The sequence below is a fragment of the Gossypium hirsutum genome, chromosome A13 (assembly GCF_007990345.1).
Source record: "Gossypium hirsutum isolate 1008001.06 chromosome A13, Gossypium_hirsutum_v2.1, whole genome shotgun sequence".
Lineage (NCBI taxonomy): Eukaryota > Viridiplantae > Streptophyta > Magnoliopsida > Malvales > Malvaceae > Gossypium > Gossypium hirsutum.
In genome coordinates, this window is record NC_053436.1 from 87,928,214 (window position 1) to 87,944,801 (window position 16,588).

Consider the following 16,588-nt stretch of genomic DNA (forward strand, 5'->3'; position numbering starts at 1 on the left):
ACTAAAGGCTTCTCCACTCTCTTAGGTTAGAATACAAGGTATGCTTATTATGAAGTAGTAGTCTCCACATTTGTTTTTCTAAGAGAGTAAGGTCAAAGAGCCATACATATCGAAAGCTAAGGCTCTCATACCTTTCGGCATTCTAACTGTGTCTTGAGCTAACATTCTCCACTCATGGTCTTCGTTTTTCTCTACCCACTAAAATCTACAAATAACAACAATTATAGCATTAGTAACCGAATTAGGGAGTAAGAACACACTTTTTTACATAAGTGGGTTATGCCTACAAGATCGATTTGACAAAAACTTCCTTGTTGCTATATATTAAGAACCATTTAAACCAACTTTGAATTCTTGGATGTGGCTTGCAAACACCTACTTGAATGCATTAGTTTTATTCTTACTCTCCATAGGAAGAAGGCCAAGATAATTATCAGAAACATGGCAATCTACTTAGCAGAAAAAATGGTGATGATTATTCACAGTGTGGGTGTCCATTATGGACGTCTATACCAACAGAGCCAAACACAAAGAACCACAATCAAGAGTGGTCAGGCAAGAGGTTCTGATATAATATCAAAAAGTATTAAATAACTCATGGATCTAGCAAATATAAAGAATGAATGAAAATGAAACCCAAAGACAAGAAAAAGGAAAATATAGTGAAAAATTGTAAAAGAGAAGGTTAAGATTGTTGATTACTTGTAGAAAAAAAAATCAAAGTGTGAGAAATTAAACCTTTTAGAACACATGAAAAATTGAATTAGATATGATGGAAATTGCAAGTGCTGAGCCCTCAACTGATAAACTTTACAATTTTGGAGCCAATTTCATCTGCTTTCACTAATAACCATAACAACTAGCTAGCAATTGTAAAACTAGAAGTCTCAAAAGAGACATCTATTTCTGTTTTGCATCCGTATCTAATATCTCAAGTTTTGTTTCACTCAAAATTTTCATGTTTTAATGCATTACTTCAAAATCGATGCATATATTTTGATACTGTCAACATAAGATTTTGATATTTTAAATAAATTTTATTTTTTTAGTACATTTAAAAATAAAATATAATCATTAAACTAAATTATTATATTTTTTAAAATTTATAATATCAAAATATATTTGTAATTAAAGTATTTAAAAGAAATAATATGCTCCAACTTGACAACCTTAACTATATCTGTGAAAACACGAAAAGTAACTTCGTGATTGTCATTTGATTGAAAACAATTTTACTAAGGAGTTTGATAGAAGAATGGAGTTTTATTCAAATTCACAAATTTTGTAAATGTTTAGGATTAGAATTTATTAAATTTTTTAGAAGTAAAATTAAATGACAAATTTTATAAATAATAAGTGCTAAAATTGTTGAATTTTTAGATTTGAAATTAAATTGATAAAATATATAAATATTGGATAACTAAATTTATTATTAGGCCAACAAAAAATGTCCTTACCATTAAATATTTAATGATGGATAACTAAAATTTTAAATTTTAAAAATAATTTTTTTAAAATCAGTTAACAAAAATAAAACCTATCTAAAACTTGGATGACAACCTATGGAGTTTACCCTTAAAAATAAACATTTCAAATTTCAATTGTCAATAATACCATTAAAATATTATTATTTAATTGAAAATAGTACTAAAAAGCTGGTTCCTTTTGTTAGGTCGATTGTGTTGTTGGGGGTTGTACGGAATTTTAAATAAAAAAATGTCGGTGGGCAATTGCCATGCCAAGTCCCACAATAGCCTGCGCTGGCCCTCATTGTTCTACTCTTTTCTTTCTTTTTCAGAAACATTGTTGTACTGTTTTAATATATATTCATTGTTTTTAATTAATTAGATGACTTTTAACTAGAGTTCGAATTTGTAGATAGTTTTAATATAATTAATAAATTCTAACCCTAAAATTTTATTTTTTAAATCCATTAAAAAAATTAATCCCTATTCTTTTATTCATGGAAAACTAGGACTGGTAGAGCCTTGCCCTTAAAATAAGAATTTTATTTTTTAACCCTTTTATAATTTATAAAATTTTAAATTAGTATTGATAAAATTGTACTTTGGCTATCTCCAAAATGATAAAAATTTAATTTATTTTTTTAAATTATAAAGAAATATGCTATTAAAATAGTATAATTACATTTTTACTATTGACTTGTTACAAATCGTAGTGGCAATTTAAGTACTTTTCAACATTTAACAAACTTGTTTTCTAGGCATTTTATATTCTTTTATCCCATTTTCAGTTTTATTAGCTTATCATTAAATTATTGCAAAATAAGCGTTTTTACACAATTTTTAGTGTTTTGATGACCCATTGGGCCAACTTCGGCCTTGGGAACAACTAATAGGCTATTTGAGTGTGTAGAGTGACATTTCAGGTCAAGAAGCACAAGGGACGACAGTCATGTCACAACATAAGGGGGACAATGTCGCAACACAAAACTTCGATGCTGCTAGGGCTAAAAACCACTCCATGTCGTGACGAGTGTTTCTCCCTCGTCGCGACAACACGAAAAATTATGGAAAGAGTTAATCGTATCTTGACAACGACATTGCAAAGAGGGCTTTCCCGACGTCCCGACGATACGACAAAACTTGGAAATATTCAGCCGAATTTTGGACAACCATTTAAGGTTATTTCCTTAATTAAACCCTAATCACTCCAAGGGTATTTTAAGCACCTAACACCTTAATGTTTGCCTATATAAACAATTTTATAACCTCATTAGAGGGGTTTGGACATGATAGAACTGTTTTCTTTAGTTTTCTTTTTATGTTTTTGTAGTCAGAATCTTTTCTACTCCGATGTGAAGACGATTGCAAGCGGAGATTGCTTCAGAATCGCACTTATATATTTATTCAAGAGAAATTTCTTTATCCTTTTCTTTTATTTATACTTCATTAACCTAATCAATTAACTATTGTATGAATATTAGTATAAATTCTTGTGCTCTATTCATATTTGGCATGTTTTAGTTATGAAACTGATTAATTAATTGAGTTAGTGTTTATTCAATACTACTTAGTATATTAGGAAGTGATGCCCCTAATAGAATATCTAGACAGGTGAGACCGAAAGAGTATCCTGTCGAGTATAAACTTGTGCTAAGCAATAAGACCTGACGGAGAACCATATGCCTATAAAGAGACCAGAAGAGTGACTTAAGTGGTAATCCTTAGTAAAGATGAGACTTGATGGGTATTCTAGCTAAGGATGATAAAGACTCAATTAAGAATAATTAATGACTTAATTAGATAATTATTTTAATTAATACTTTAATTTGGATCCACACTACTAATTTGTAACTCGATTATATTAGTAATTATTTTCTATAATTAATTTAATAATAAATTTTTCCAATCTGCAATCCGTTGAGTATGATCATCGGAATACTTATCAGTGTTCCATTATAACACTTCTATATTACAATTTGAGTTGTTCGCTTGTAGATACCTCACTTAATTATATATATATATATATTACTCTAAATGTCTGCACATTTGGAGGCGATCAACTATCGTAAAAATATACAAATTAATTTTTCCCACCCCAAATAATTTTTTTTTGCTTCACCGCTGCTTTTATTGGGTCGATATTGTTATTTTTAATAAGAATTTATAAATTTATAAATTTTTTATAAATTTTATTTATAATTTTTATGATTTTTAAATTTGAAAAGGACTTGATTGATTTTTTTTTAATTTATTACTAAAGGCTTTTTGAACCTTTAGCCTTATTAGTTTAAAAATTTTCTAATTTACTTCCAACAAAATAGTAGGGTCACATTGAATAAATGTGTAAAGATTAAGGGCTAAATTTATTATTATACTTTATATATAAACACCAAAACAAACATTTAACGACAATTTTAATAGATAGGTTGTTTTACTCACCAATCTAATGTATATAGGCTAATTTGCCCAATTTTTTCAATAGAGGAGCTAAAATACAATTCAAGATATAATACAAGGGATTTTGTGGTGCTTTTACCAAGTCAACTACGTACTAACTCAGTTAGAGAATTAATAAAATGTACTTTTATATACTTGTACTCAGAAAAATATATTTCTATATACAAAATAAGTTAAATTATTATGAGAGTGTTTTTATTTTTTTTTCTATTTTTATATAAAACCAATAAAACTCAAACGTGGTAAGATATGCAACCATAACATGATGAATTTTAAATATTTAAGTTTACCATTCCAAACAAAGATTCATTTAATTTTTAGATAAGTTTTTAAAACTATATTTATTATATAAAATTTTCACCCACAATGTGAGTATTAGAATCAAGTATTACATTAAGTATTTTAATAATAGAATAAAATATGAGTAGTGATCCACTTACACTGGTATACACCATTTTGTATATTTTTATACAATTAATATTTTAATGATCTAACCGTCATATTTTATATTTTATTCATATAGATCATGCATGTTAAAATTGACATATATTAATTTTCTAACTATTTGTTTTATGTAAAAAAAATTAATTGTTCAATAAATATTAATATATATACTATTTTAGATCGACATGATAGAGATATTAGGTCAACTAAAAAATTTACATGCATGATAAATATAATTATATTGATAAATTAAATAGTTGGATTGTTAAAATATTATTTGTACAAAAATATATGCGAATGTGCAAAATATTTTAATTTTACATTTGTGTAAACAAATCTCCTTGTGAAATCATATATCAAATCATATATATACATATATATTATAAAAGAATGTATAAAAGCGTATATGAAAACTTTCTATTATGGGATAGTTATTTGAGTTCCAACATGCATTTTTTTAGTTATATTCAAAGTGGTTCCTTTTTAGATTAAATTTTTAGTTTGATTTTTTTGCCATTAATAATAATAAAAGTTTTAAATAATAAACAACTTTAAACATAATGCATCAAATTATAATTAAAATTTAAAATTAAAATCTTAACATAAATAATAAAATAATATAATTGTATGCAACAATAAGATATAATAACATTTTTTTAAAAAAATACATAATATCTTTTAAATATAATTTTTTTATATATTTAAACAACATCATCGACTTTGGAAGTTTAATCGTTAAAGTTAAAATGTAACACCCCATACCCGTAACCCACGCTGGAGCGGAATACGAGGCATTACCTAACTCGATCTCATACACACAAACGTTTCCCAAGTCACCAAGACTTGGTCCAAATTAGAACTTTTTCAATTTCTACTTTAAACTTCTTATTACGGGCCTACGAGCCCCAAATTGACCATTGAAAACTATTCGTGATCAACCTGGGTCCTTAAACCATCTATAGAAAATTTGTGTGCCAAATAAAAAAATGGGTGTGTGCCAGGCCGTGTGAAAACCCATGTAAGTGTGCATTTAGAATTAATTCCACACGGGTGGAGGACACAGGTGTGTCCCTATATTGCTTAGGCCGTGTGAGCTACACGGGCCATCAACACGACCATGTTGAAATGGCCACACGGGCGTGTGCCCTGTTTCAAAGTCAATTTTTCTATAGATGGTTTAAGGACCCAGGTTGATCCCGAATAGTTTTCAATGGTCGATTTGGGGCTAATAAGAAGTTTAAAATAGAAATTGAAAAAGTTCTAATTTGGACCAAGTCTTGGTGACTTGGGGACCGTTTGTGTGTATGAGATCGAGTTAGGTAATGCCTCGTATTCTGCTCCGACGTGAGTTACAGGTATGGGGTGTTACATAAAAATAATCCGTCAAACCTAAAATGAAAAAGCATTTATTTTTGAAAACTTTTATGTAAAATAAAAATTTTGAATTTTTTTATCCAAAAACAATTTGTTACATTAGAAATTGTGTATCTATACCTCTTCCAACAACAGAAACATCATGTTTTGACTTTTTCTTTTAAAAAAGTAAACTTTTTGGAATTAGAAACCACATATTTATTAGGGACTTATGATATTTCCAGTATTGAAAATGGAAAACATTTGAATTTTCCCACATTAGATTAAAAGCCAACTTAAAATACAACAAAATGAAGCAAGGAAACAAAAAAGAAAGAAACTTAGGTTTTTTATTTTTATTTTCCAACTACCTCATTGACTTGAAAAATGAGAAAAGAAAATGTGTTTTATATATAAAAATGTAACCTTCCTAACCTGACCTAGATATTATGGCTAGATTGAGAAGACTAAATTAGCCGTCGAAATGGCTAAACTAACTTACGTTACTTTTGAAGACCTTAAATAAACTCATTTTAGAAAAAAATTGTAGTTGTACTTTGAGTTAGTTAAAAAAATCATTTATTAGGTCATATGTACTCAAGATTCATTTTACTATTGACAATGTTGTTTAGCACTTGATGTTAACTAATGCAGCGAAAAAAAACCATTATTCATGTCATTTTTGAAATCTAGTTGCCTTATCGATTTGTTTTTCAAAAATGGTTTCTTTGCAATGTAGCAAAAATTATAGAACAATGTCAAATTTTACTTAAGCCAGATATCATGTGTTTTTCGGTTATTATACTTGAGTAATCCATGCATGCAAAAATTCTCCAAATGAAAAGTTACCAAGCCACAGATCAGAAATAATTAAAAATTATAAACCAAAACCAATTGATATTAATAATATTTATTAAAAATAGTCCAAGTCCAATGTGGTTCTCTGTATATCGGGTCCGTTCCTAGTTTCGAGGTTTACCTGAAAAATTAAACTCTATAGGGGACTGAGCTTATGAAAGCTCAGTGTGAGTAGAACAATTATTTAAACAGACATAAATATCAAATACAGTGAAGCATATTAGCATTAACAGAAGAACACAGAACCATCATTGGAACTTCATATCATTACATAGTCATTATCAAACCGATATCAAACGGTATATGAGCACGAGGTGATGGAAATGATGCAATGCAAAAGTTCTTACCCAAACCATCTGCTACACACCACAAGTTCCCTAGAACCCGTCTGCCAAACTCCAATAAATACGAGGAAAGCTCGATGTTGTAAAACCACCAAATAAAAACATTTGCAGAAAATATCGCATTTAACAATAATTACTAATCTCCACAGTACTCTCGGTACAGTGTACTAACTACGAATAAATGCTGGCTTAATATGCTGGTAGTACTCAATGGAATGTAACATCTTAAAAATCGGGTTAGAAGAAACTGAGTTAGTGAAACCAAGAGTGGCCACGTTCCATTTTGAATTAATGTTTTGAAAATTATGTCAAGTAATTTATTCTGATTCAGTGGTTAAGAAATGTGAGAAGAGTGTGTGGGGTTCTGAATTTGAATTCTTTCCCTTGAATTTTTGTTATTTTTCCTAAACCCCTATCTTTGAACATCTGATTTATAAATTATTTTCACTCAACTAATGATAATGATTAGCCTAGTGGTTCAGTGGTTAAGCTTCTATATACCTTTTGGTCGTGTGTTCAAATCCCTGTGTTTGCAAAGTAATTTTTTTTTGTTTTGAACGTTGAGAGATCTAGTAGGTGGTTAGTTTTCAGATTTAGTGGAGGTTGGTGGGGGTGTGGGTAGTCATTGAGAATAAACTTTTAATAATAATATAGGGAAATATCCCTAAAAATACCCTTTCTTGTCAGGCTTGTTGTCCTTTTTTCTTCTTTTCCTATCTCTTTGTTTCTTTTCTTTTCTTTTTGATTTTCCATTGATCCTTGGTTGTTCATCCTATTATTGATTCTTTGTTCATTATTCACACTAGTGTGTCATGGCATTATTATTTTTGAATGTAAGTACTTCGGTGTAAGTATTATTATTTTGTTTCAATGATAAAGGTATCGGTTGCATTGATACTTAGTTTACGTTTTAGTACATTGCAGATTCGTGATTGATGGCTTTGCTTTCTGATAGGAGAGGAATGCGTGATGTTAGACAAACCTCCAGCAAATTAAGTGTTCTGAACAGTTGTTTTGACACTTTATTTCGTGAAGTAAGTGCTCGTATGTTGATTTTTGAGACTGTTTTTCTTTTGGAAAATGAGTGGATTTACAGTGAAAAATTAGGTTAATTTGTGTTCGATAATTGATTCATTTTAGTTCCGTATGTAGGATTCGGAGTGCGTTATTGTGTGATCAATCAAAAATATCATCAAGTGTGTGAAATCAACCCAAAAAATCGATTGAAACTAGTTTAAATTGCGAAGCTGGGCTATTTTTTGAAACTGCCCAGCGTCACACAATTGTGTGTGTAGGCCGTGTGACTGACTGTTTGGTAGGTCGTGAGGTTAAAGAACCCAAAATATTGCTAGAAATAGATGGGAAATTTAAAGAAATAATAGCCCCTTTTTGTGCCTCAGGTGTGACACAACACCACCAACAGTGGCAAAATTGGGGCTGATTTAAAGCCACAATTGAAATCACTTAAAAGGTTGGAAAAATACTTTTTATATCTTTAAAAATCATCCTAATTCTAGATCTAGAAAATTGGGTATTTTATTAAAAATCCATCAAGAAAAATGAAAGAAAATGATACTTACTCAAGCAATAAGATAGGGGTAGCAATGGAGCTCTTTTGGGGCATCAATGGAGGCCGATTTTGAAAGATAAAATTTCAAATTTAAGATTGGAAATTTTATGATAAAATGAAAACAAGAGGTAAATAATGGTGCAAGAATCCGTTGCAAAAAGAAGATAAATTGATGGTGAATCTTGCTCATTTGGGCGGCGGCACACAAGGGAAGAAAAAAAGAAAATTGAAGAGAAAAGAGGAGAGGAAGAGGGTGAACAGTTAGGGTAGGGAAAAATTGACTTAAAGGCTGAAAAATGTAAGAAAAAAATTGTATTTATACGTATGGTTCAAGGCTTGGGCAGCACAAAATAAGGAGGAGAAATTTTAGCAAAAATTAAGCTATTTTGCAAGGGAAGGATGTAGAAGCCCAAATTGCCCGGGCCCGATTATATCAAAACCCAACCAAACCTCTAAACCCACTAAAACCCTTAACCCATGACCCATTTACATCTACCCAAACCCATTACAAAACCCAAATATTAAACCCAATTCAAAAGCCCATTAAGCCCCCCCAAAAAAACCTAACCCCCCCCAAAAAAGAAAACCTAACCCCAAAAAAAAAAACCAAGACACCCTAGCCACCTAGCCACTTTCCCACTTGCCCCATTTTCCCTCCCATTTTTTATATCCATTGTCTACCACCACCACCTACAAAATAGAAAAAGAAATAATAGAAAATCATGTAAAAGATGGCTATAAAAAGCCATTCAAAATCATGTAAGGGGGGATTTTACAAAGATTGAAAAAAAAACACAAAAATCCCTTCAAATTTTGAACACAAAAGAAACATCAATAAAAAAGTTGCATCTTTTTCTTTTTTCCTCTTCTTTCGAATCTTTTTTTTTCTCTTTTTTTTGTGTTGTTTTTTTCTTTCTTTATATATACATATATTGTTAAAAAAATTTTACCTTTTCCGGCCACCGTGGGAGGTGGCCGGCGGTGGCCGACGACGGCGGCGACCGACGATCGACCGGTGACCGGCCCCCCTTGGCCGGATTTCCTTTCCCCCCTCCCTTCTCTCTTGTTTCCCCTTCTTTTTTTTAGGTATTTTATATATATTATGTATATATTTTTTAATGCCATTAGTTATATATTTCTTATGTATATATTCTTAAATACTATTATATACATATATATATTTTAAATACCATATTGTGTATATATTATTATTACAAATTATTACTATTGCTAGTATTATTATAACTATTATTATATTAGTGTATATTTTATGTACATATGTATATATATATTTTTGCACATATCATTATTTTATATTATTGTTGTAATTTTTTTATGTATATATTTTTTATGTACGTTTCCTAATATTTTCTTTTATTGTAGATATTATTATTATTATTATTACATACTTTTATTATATGCATATATATATGTATTTTTATGTAGATATTATTATTTTATATTATTATTACCAAATATATCATTTTTCCTATTTTATTATTAGTACATGATTAGTTTTTATTTTGTAAATATCATTATTATTGTTATTCTAATATTCTAGTATTCCATGTTAATATTTTTCATTAATGATATCATTTTTTTGCGTCCTTTATCTATTTTTAATTTCTCACTTTAGGAATATTTTTTCTCATGTTTTAATTAATTTCAAAAATAAGGCAATGTACCGATTTAATATTAAGCCATCGATTTCATCGCTATGTTGGGTGAAATTCGTCGGCTTGTGTTAAAAAACGGGACACCTTTTCTAAAAAAAACTCGAAAACTAAAAATTCTCATTTTTCAATCGGATCACGATTAAATATTATATTGAACTCGTATTTTTGAAAATCAAGTCAACACATGTTTATGAGATACCAATTTTGGGCGTCGCGAGGGTGCTAATACCTTCCTCACGCGTAACTGACTCCCGAACCCCAATTTTTCTCTGGACTTTCATGTAGACCTAAATTTGGCCTTCTTTTTGTTTTAAAATAATTTTATTAGGTGTCCGATCACACCTATAAAAAAGGATCGGTGGCGACTCCCTTTGTTAATAAAATCGAAAGTTGGTTTTCAAATGTTTAATAAATCGCCACAATTAGCGACCAAGCGAAACTAATTTTTTTTTACGTCGCTACAGCTGGCGACTCCACTGGGGACGCTTTTTGAGAGTCGAGTCGAATTAAACTTGCGTTGTCAAAATTTTCAAAGTTCCTTGTTCAAATTAACATTTAGTCGTGATCCTCAAATTTTTTGTTTTCAAAAAAATCATGCATTTGCATCGTGTTGTATATATTCTAACTTGTTTTATCCGGTTGTTTTTCAGCTTTAAATTTTTGTGATTTTAGTTTTGGTTTAGTTTTTTAAATAAAACATAAAGGTTTGCAAGTTTCTCCCCACACACCGTGCACGTGCATTTTTGTTGCATAACATGAGCTCTATACCCGGGCTCCGTCCCTGTTAAGTGAAAGTAAACGCTACGCCTTCGTGAGTTAACTCTTTCCTCCACACAGGCTAGTGAATACTTTCGGGTTACATATGACTTATGCTTTCGTGAGTTAACTTGTCCCTCCGCATAGGCATAAGTAAATGTAATCCCTCGAATTGATCTCGTAAGCCTATGATGGGCCATGACCGAGGCTCTGTACTAATCTTAGTAGATGACAGTGCAGACAATTCGAGTACCCATCTAGAACCAAAACCGCATATAGTGAACCATATGAGCCATCCAAATAGAGCCATGCCAAACCTCCGCTCGTTTAGTAGTCACCGAAATAAGTACACGGGAAAAGCACATCTTACCTTCTATTTCTTTTACATTTGTGCTTTCTAAGCAAGGGAATCGAGTCCACTGGACCAAGTAGCTTAATTTGTTAGATTTTCCACAGTTTTTCTCTGTTTTATGTGTTGCGCTAACCAAAGTCGTTTGTCTGTATTTTTATTTTTCATCATGCATCGAAGGCATCTTGTTAGGAAGGTGTTGATTAGAGATTGGTTGCCAAAAACGGGTTTCTAATGGAGGAGTCAATTATACGAGTGACCGAAACGTTGTGTAATACTCCTTTGATTAAGGAAATGCCTAAATAGGGGCTATCTTGAAATTAACACCAAATTTTTGCATATTCATTCATGACTGACATTCATTTGACATTCATGCATTCATTCATGCATTCATTCATACATTTCATATCCCATACTCGGTCGCTGAAGATAAAATATATAATTCGCAGTTGTAATACCACAAGACTGGAACCACGTCATCCGTATAAAACGCGCCGACAAGCTAGAGTAATGGAGGCTGAATTCAATGAGAGAATTGAAAGGATGGAAAGGGCTCAAAAGGAATTACAAGAGCAACTGGCCAAATCGCAACAAGAAACGAGAGACCTAATGGTGAGATCTCGAGAGGAATCACTTGAGCAAAGAGATCAGATGGCTAAAATGATGGAGATGATGACAACTTTGGTCAAAGGAAAAGGACCCGTGCAGAACCCCGATGTTATGGAACCCCATTCAAGAATTCACCACGATCAGGATCCACTCTATCCCTTGGGATTCACTCCACCACCCGCATATACAACACAAAGAGGGTATACTCAAGGAGAACCTACAGACCCAGAGCAACGGCCGGTGCCACATACTCATTTAGGGCAAGGAATATTCATATCAAATTCTGGGGCTAATCCTGCCAATCCAATTATTCCAGATTCGGACGATCCAGCGGAAGTAGCCAGGTTGAGAACGGACGACCGTGAGGCTCAAGAGAAGTATAGGAGCTTAGAGGAAAGACTCAAAGCAATAGAGGGTACTGAAGCCTTCTCTACATTAAGTGCCAAAGAGCTCAGTTTGGTGCCCGATTTAGTTCTGCCTCCGAAGTTCAAGGTGCCTGATTTCGAAAAATATGATGGCACGAGATGTCCAAAGGCGCATCTTGTCATGTTTTGCCGAAAAATGACCGGTTATGTGAACGAGGATAAGCTACTCATACATTGCTTTCAAGATAGTCTAACAGGGTCAGCTCTTCGGTGGTACAACCAACTTAGTAGAGAAAAGATTTGATCTTGGAAGGACTTGGCGTCTGCATTCTGCGAGCAGTACAAGCATGTATCAGACATGGTGCCAGACCGGATGACCTTGCAAATGATGGAGAAAAAGCCATCAGAGACCTTCAGATAGTATGCGCAAAGATGGAGAGACGTCTCGGCCCAAGTGGAACCCCCACTAACAAAAACAGAGATAACCGTTCTCTTTATCAACACTTTGAAAGCACCGTTTTACGACAAACTAGTGGGAAGTGCCACGAAAGACTTTGCGAATATTGTAATATCCGTGAGCTTATAGAGAACGCCGTCAAGAGCGGTAGAATGGAAGGTCAAGAAAGTTCAAGAAGGGCAGCGCCCACGAAGAAGAAAGAACCAAAAGCCCACATGGTGAGAATGGGAAGCCGTTATGCCCCTAACCCATATCCAAACCAACCCTGACCTCGAAATTATCCACCTCTGAATTTCTATTACCCTCCTCAAACCCCTTACTACCAAAAACCGCCTCCTTACTCTTCTTACCCCGTTTACGCCACAAGTAACTCGAGACCAACCGCCACATTCCCATAAAATACAATACCCGTCCAAGGTCAACCCAAAAACGAGCAAAGGCCAGCAAAACCCAATTCCGAGAGACTACAATTTACCCCTATTCCTATGTCATATGGAGAACTGTACCCAAAATTTTTGGAGAAGCAATTGATATCCCCGCATTATATGGTACCATTAAGGCCCCAATACCCGAAATGGTACGACCCAAACGCTAGTTGTGTATACCATGCGGGAAACCAGGCACATTCCACGGAAAATTGCCTAGCCTTTAAAAGGAAAGTTCAATGACTAATTGATGCGGGTATCCTACGATTCGATAGTGCCAGTAATGCAACTGGGAACCCGTTCCCTAACCATACTGAAGGGAATGTTAGCACAGTGGGGAAAGAAGATGAATGGCAAGTCAGAAGATGTGTTTCAAAAATAAGGACGCCTCTGCAGAAAATCTGGGAGGTACTGGTTAAGAATGGATTGCTCTGTCGCCCCGACGGTAATCTCAGAAAAAATGTCAGGTTTTTTGTGGTTTCCATGGAATCATAGGGCACAACATTTAGTCATGTGAGGAATTTAAAAGGGTACTTCAAAAGATGATGGATAATAAAGAGATTGAGATCTTTTATAAAGGCGAAGAGGCCGATGGAGGAGAAATATGCGCCTCTGACCATCAATCGTCAGGTTTTCCGTATAGCACCGACCGACCGTTAATAATTTATTACGATGCGAAAAAGGAGCCGGTGAAACCAAAATTGATAATCGAGGTACCATCTCCTTTCCCCTACAAGGACAATAAAGTAGTACCATGGAAATATGACGTTAATATCGTCACACCTGAAGATGAAAAACCCAAAGCCATGACTGGAAGCGTCGGGGAAGTAGGTCATTTCACTCGTAGTGGAAGATGTTATTCGAAGGAGGTGAAGAAGAACAGTAACTTGAAACAAAAAGGAAAAGCACCGATGCACGTGACTGAAGAGGAGCATGAAACTGTGCCTGAACAAGAAGCTAAAAAGCCTGTGGACGAGGAAGAAGCATTGGAATTCTTAAAATTTATCAAGCACAGTGAGTACAACGTGGTAGAACAATTGAGCAAGCAGTCAGCGCGAATCTCGGTATTATCTCTGCTGTTGAATTCAGAACCACACCGGAACGCTCTGCTGAAAGTGTTAAATCAAGCTTATGTGGCAATCAATATATCCGTTGAAAAACTGGATAGATGGATGAACAACTTGAATGCGGATAATTTTATTTCTTTTAGTGATGATGAAATACCACCCAATGGTAGAGGCTCAGTGAAAGCATTGCATATCACAACCCGTTGTAAGGGCTATATAATACCGAACATGCTTATCGACAATGGATCGACACTCAATGTTATGCCTTTGGCCACACTTTCCAGGATTCCGATGGATTTATTCTATCTAAGACCCTGTCATTCTACAGTAAGGGCATTCGATGGAACAAGACGAGAACTTATGGGAAAAATCGAGATCCCTCTAGAAGTGGGTCCCTACATATACAATGTTGAGTTTCAAGTCATGGACATTACACCATCATATAACTGCCTTTTGGGAAGACCCTAGATCCATTCTGCTGGAGCAGTCCCATCATCCCTCCATCAAAAGGTGAAATTTATCATGGACGGTTGTTTGGTCACTGTCGAGGGAGAAGAAGACATTGTTGCATCCATCTCTGCCGATGCACCGTACTTGGAAGTGAACGAAGACGCATTGGAATGTTCCTTCCGATCCCTTGAATTCGTCAATGCCACTTTTGTTGTTGAGGGAAACAGAATTCCGGTGCCAAAACTGTCGAGAAATACTAGAATGGGTGTCAAATTGACCGTAGGAAGGGGAGCTCGAGCGAGAAGAGGTTTAGGGAGATATCTGCAAGGAATAGTCAGGGCTTTAAAGCCAGTGCACCACAGGGCCCGATACGGTTTAGGGTTCCAGCCTGACATGCGTCAAAGAAGAAGACAGTAGAAAAAAGATCAGGAAAGAAGGATTGCAAGAACTTTGGGCCGAGAACCAGAATGGGAACCAATAGAGTACCCTCATTTGTCAAAAACATTTACATCTGCGGGAATGATGTACCATGGACAAGATGGTCCACAAAACACGCTATGGTTAATTGAAAAGGGTCTTCAAAATGTCAGTATAAATGTTATTGACAAAGGGGCTGATGTGAGTAAAGACGTCTCGAGGATACGCCCTTGTCCTTCTGGTTTCATGTTGAACAATTGGACTGCCGAGGACCTTCTTATAGTTTATAAGTCTTCAGAGTAATGCTCAAACATTAACCCTCTATTGTGTCCTTAGATATAATAGAACTCTTTTGTAAGAGCTTGCATTCACTCTTTATCATTTAAATGAATATCAATGAAGATGCATTTTATCACGATCTTTCGCATTATCACTAATTTCATAATCATCTCCTCATTTCATAGCCTATCTGTACATTTGCCTCATACCATGCCAAAACATTTCGTTTGTTGGTTCCAATACTTGGATGCCCCTCTATAGTTTCTTTTTCCATTCAACTTTCAGGTGCTCAGATATCAATGGTATGAACAAACCCGTTACGAGTCCTGAAATTGATTTTGAGAAGGCTGTTTGTTTAGGAGAATTCGAAGCCGAAGAAAATGCTGAAGACTATGTCTCATCTCCTGACTTGCTAAGAATGGTGGAACAAGAGGATAAACAGATTTTGCCTCATCAAGAATCTGCGGAAACAATAAATTTGGGCACTAAAGAGAGGAAACAAGAAGTGAAGATTGGGACTTCTATTTCAGAGAGTACCAGGCATAGTTTGATCACTTTACTCCGCGAATACAAAGATGTTTTCACATGGTCATACCAGGACATGCCAGGGCTAGATGAAGATTTAGTGGTCCATAAGCTCCCATTAAAGCCAGAATGCAAACCCATCCAGCAAAAATTAAGACAGATGAGACCCGAAATGCTGTTGAAAATAAAAGAGGAAGTCAAGAAGCAATTTGATGCTGGTTTCCTACAAGCCTCCAAATATCCAGAATGGGTGGCTAACATAGTCTCGGTGCCAAAGAAAGACGGTAAAGGACGAATGTGCATGGATTATTGTGACCTAAATCGAGCAAGTCCTAAAGATAATTTTCCCTTACCACACATTGATACGTTGGTGGATAACACAGTAAAACATTCATTTTTTTCTTTCACGGATGGATTCTTGGGGTATAATCAGATCAAGATGGCCCCTGAGGATATGGAGAAAACTACCTTCGTAACAATGTGTGGAACATTCTGCTACAAGGTGATGCCATTTGGGTTAAAGAATGCTAGAGCAACATATCAGAGGACTATGGTGACATTATTCCATGACATGATGCATAAAGAAATAGAGGTCTACGTCGACGACATGATTGCTAAATCCCGAGGGGAAGAAGAGCATGTAGTGAACCTCAAGAAGTTGTTCGAAAGGCTGAGAAAGTTTCAGCTAAAGCTTAATCCAGCCAAATTTACATTTGGGGCT